This window comes from Arachis ipaensis, chromosome B02, assembly GCF_000816755.2.
Source record: "Arachis ipaensis cultivar K30076 chromosome B02, Araip1.1, whole genome shotgun sequence".
In the NCBI taxonomy this organism is placed as follows: domain Eukaryota; kingdom Viridiplantae; phylum Streptophyta; class Magnoliopsida; order Fabales; family Fabaceae; genus Arachis; species Arachis ipaensis.
The window spans coordinates 69,445,303-69,450,270 of record NC_029786.2 but is presented as its reverse complement, the minus strand read 5'-3'; positions in this window follow the sequence as shown (position 1 = coordinate 69,450,270).

Here is a 4,968-nt window from a genome sequence, read left to right as displayed (position 1 = left end):
TTGGGGGTGAGGAGCTCTGCTGTGTCTCGATGAATTAATGCAAGTATTTCTGTTTTCCATTCAAACATGCGCGTTCCTATCTAAGATATCCATTCACGCTTAATTATGGAGAAGGTGATGATTCGTGACACTCATCACCTTCCTCAATCTATGAACGTGTGTCTGACAATCACCTCTGTTCTACATCAGATTGAATGAGTATCTCTTAGATTCCTTAATCAGAATCTCCGTGGTATAAGCTAGATTGATGGCGGCATTCATGAGAATCCGGAAAGTCTAAACCTTGTCTGTGATATTCCGAGTAGGATTCTGGGATTGGATGGCTGTGACGAACTTCAAACTCGTGAGTGCTGGGCGTAGTGACAGACGCAAAAGGATAGTAAATCCTATTTCGGTACGATTGAGAACCTGCAGATGATTAGCCGTGCGGTGACAGCGCACCTGGACCCTTTTCACTGAAAGGAAGGATGGTAGCCATTGACAACGGTGATCCACCAACACACAGCTTGCCATAAGAGGACGTGCGTGCGTGAACAAGAAGACAGAGGAAAGCAGAATTTCAGAAGACAAAGCATCTCCAAAACTCCAACATATTCTCCATTACTGCATACAAGTATAATTTGTGTTCTGCCCTTTTTACTTTTTACAATTCAAACTAAAAATTATTATTGATATTATATCCTGACTAAGAGTTACAAGATAACTATAGCTTGCTTCAAGCCAACAATCTCCGTGGGATCGACCCTTACTCACGTAAGGTATTACTTGGACGACCCAGTGCACTTGCTGGTTAGTTGTGCGAAGTTGTAAGAGAGTAATGTGAACATTGACATCACAATTTCGTGCACCAAGTTTTTGGCGCCGTTGCCGGGGATTGTTCGAGTTTGAACAACTAACGGTTTATTTTGTTGCTTAGATTAGGAAAAATTTTTCTTTTTAGTTTAGAGTCTTCTAATATTGTTTTTGGTTAAAATTTTCTTTTTAAAATCCTTTTTTTTATTTTTTTTTCAAAAATTTTATTCTTAGTTATTAAAAATACTTTTTCAAGACAAGTGTTACATTTACTGCCCAATTAGCTAGAGCGTTGGTCTGTGTTCTTAGTAATTGGGTACCATCTTTTTAAAATTCTTTTTCAAAAATAATTTTTACATTAAATCTTGTGCCAAACTTTAAGTTTGGTGTTTTCTTGTTGATTTTTCTCTGGTTTTCGAAAATCTTATTTTGGTTTTCTAAAAATTTTAAGTTTGGTGTGTTTTCTTCATGTTCTTGTGTTCTTGTGAGTCTTCAAAGTGTTCTTGAGTTTTCCTTGTGTCTTGATCTTAAAATTTTTAAGTTTGGTATTCCTTGGTATTTTCCCTCCAAAATTTTCGAAAACAAGGAGCATTAGATCTAAAAATTTTAAATCTTGTGCTATCTTATTGTTTTTCTCTCTCCTCTTTAAATTCAAAAACATCTTTTCTCTCTATTTTAAAGCAAATTTTCGAAATTTACTTTTAAAATTCAGATTTTTATTTCAAAATTTAAAATCTTTTTCAAATCATATCTTTTTCAATACTTCCTAACCACTTTCTCTCTCCTTATTTTTTCGAAAATCTTCACCCATTTTTATTTATTTTATTTTAATTTATTTTATTTTCGAAATAAATAAATAATTAAATAAATAAAAACATTTCTTCTCTATTTTACATCATCTCCCTTTCTCCATCATGGATCTAAGTGGAAATAAATAGTCCAGGAGGACTCTGGGGTCATATGCTAACCCCTCTACTGCTTCATATGGGAGTAGTATCTGCATACCCTCCATTGGAGTCAGTAGCTTTGAGTTGAATCCTCAGCTCATTATCATGGTGCAGCAAAGCTGCCAGTATTCCGGTCTTCCACAAGAAGAACCTACAGAGTTTCTGGCACAGTTTTTACAAATTGCTGACACAGTACATGATAAGAAAGTAGATCAGGATGTCTACAGATTATTACTATTTCCATTTGCTGTAAAAGACCAAGCCAAAAGGTGGTTAAATAACCAACCTAAGGCTAGCATAAAGACATGGAAACAGCTGACAGAGAAATTCCTGAATCAATACTTTCCTCCAAAACGGATGACATAGCTAAGGCTACATCCAAGGCTTTAAACAAGGAGATAATGAATCTCTTTATGATGCCTGGGAGAGATACAGAGAGATGCTAAGAGAATGCCCCTCTGAAATGTTTTCAGAGTGGGTTCAGTTAGACATCTTCTATTATGGGCTTGCAGAAAGAGCTCAGATGTCTCTAGATTACTCAGCTGGTGGATCTATCCACATGAGAAAGACAATTGAAGAAGCTCAAGAGCTCATTGATACAGTTGCCAGAAATTAGCATCTGTACCTAAGCAGCGAATCTTCCATGAAAGAAGAGGCTAAAACAGTGACTACTGAACCCAATCTTGCTGAACAACCTACTGAATTCAATCAGCAATTGGACTTTCTAACACAGCAGTTAGCCGAATTCAAAGATAGACTACAAGAGACAAGGATGGCTAATATAAATATGGAAGAACAATTGAAGCAAACAAAACAACAGCTGTCAAAACAAATAACAGAAGAATACCAAGCAGTTCAATTAAGAAGTGGGAAAACATTAAATACCCCACCTCAAGGCAACAAGAAGCCAAGAAATGAGCAAACCACCCAAAATCTATCTGAGGACAGTAAGAGCCCAGAAAAAAATAATTCTGGCGTTAAAACGCCAGAAATTGGGTGGAAGGCTGGCGCTGAACGCCCAGACCATGCTCAGGACTGGCGTTTAACGCCAGAAACAAGCAAGGAACTGGCGTTGAACGCCCAAAAGAAGCACAGTTCTGGCATTCAGATGCCAGGAACAGATGAGGAGTTGGCGTCTAATGTCACTTCAGCTTCTAACTCTGGCATTCAAATGCCAGTGAGGGATCAGACACACACAAGTGCTGATGACAACCCCTCTAAAAAGGCTTCTTCAACCATTTCTGTAGGAAATAAACCTGCAGCAACTAAGGTTGAGGAATATAAAACCAAGATACCTTATCCTCAAAAACTCCGCCAAGAGGAGCAGGATAAGCAATTTGCTCGCTTTGCAGATTACCTCAGGACTCTTGAAATTAAGATTCCGTTTGCAGAGGCACTTGAGCAAATACCTTCTTATGCCAAGTTCATGAAAGAGATCTTAAGTCATAAGAAGGATTGGAGAGAAACTGAAAGAGTTCTCCTCACTGAAGAATGCAGTGTAGTCATTCTGAAAAGCTTTCCTAAAAAGCTTAAAGATCCCGGAAGCTTTCTGATACCATGCATACTAGAGGGTAATTCCACCAAGACAGCCCTATGTGATCTTGGGGCAAGCATCAACCTAATACCTGCATCCACCATCAGAAAGCTTGGTTTAACTGAAAAAGTTAAACCAACCCGGATATGTCTCCAACTTGCTGATGGCTCCATTAAATACCCATCAGGCGTGATTGAGGACATGATTGTCAGGGTTGGGCCATTCGCCTTTCCTACTGACTTTGTTGTGCTGGAAATGGAGGAGCACAAGAGTGCTACTCTTATTCTAGGAAGACTTTTCCTAGCAACTGGACGAACTCTTATTGACGTTCAACAGGGGAAAATAACCCTGAGAGTCAATGAGGACGAGTTTAAGTTGAATGATGTCAATGCCATGCAGCATCCAGACACACCAAAAGACTGCATGAAAGTTGATCTCATTGACTCTCTAGTGGAGGAGATCAACATGGCTGAGAGTCTCGAATCAGAGCTGAAAACATTTTTAAAGATGTTCCGCCTGACCTAGAGGATTCAGAGGAATTGAAAGAGCCTCTAAAATTTCCTCAGGGAGAGGAAAAACCTCCTAAACCCGAGCTCAAACCATTACCACCATCCCTGAAATATGCATTTCTGGGAGAAGGTGATACTTTTCCAGTGATCATAAGCTCTGCTTTAAATCCACAGGAAGAGGAAGCACTAATTCAAGTGCTAAGGACACACAAGACAGCTCTTGGGTGGTCCATAAGTGACCTTAAGGGCATAAGCTCAGCGAGATACATGCACAAAATCCTATTGGAGGATGATGCTAAGCCAGTGGTTCAACCACAGAGGCGGCTAAATCCATCCATGAAGGAAGTGGTGCAGAAAGAGGTCACTAAATTACTGGAGGCTGGGATTATTTATCCTATTTCTGATAGCCCCTGGGTGAGTCCTGTTCAAGTTGTCCCTAAAAAGGGAGGCATGACAGTGGTTTATAATGAAAAAAATAAACTGGTTCCTACAAGAACAGTTACAGGGTGGCACATGTGTATTGTTTATAGAAGGCTCAATACAGCCACCAGAAAGGATCATTTTTCTTTACCATTCATTGACCAGATGCTAGAAAGACTAGCAGGTCATAATTATTACTACTTTTTGGATGGCTATTCAGGCTACAACCAAATTACAGTAGATCCCCAGGATCAAGAGAAAACAGCATTCACATGTCCATCTGGAGTATTTGCTTACAGAAGGATGCCTTTTGGGCTGTGTAATACGCCTGCAACCTTTCAGAGATGCATGCTCTCTATTTTCTCTGATATGGTGGAAAAATTTCTGGAAGTCTTCATGGATGACTTCTCAGTAAATGGAGACTCATACAGCTCCTGTCTTGATCACCTGACACTGGTTTTGAAAAAATGCCAAGAGACCAACCTGGTTTTAAACTGGGAAAAATGTCACTTTATGGTGACTGAAGGGATTGTCCTTGGGCATAAAATTTCAAACAAGGGAATAGAGATGGATCAAGCTAAAATAGAGGTAATTGAAAAATTACCACCACCTGCCAATGTTAAGGCAATCAGAAGCTTTCTGGGGCATGCAGGATTCTATAGGAGGTTTATAAAGGATTTTTCAAAAATTGCAAAACCTCTAAGCAACCTGCTAGCTGCTGACACGCCATTTGTGTTTGACACAGAGTGCCTGCAAGCGTTCAAAA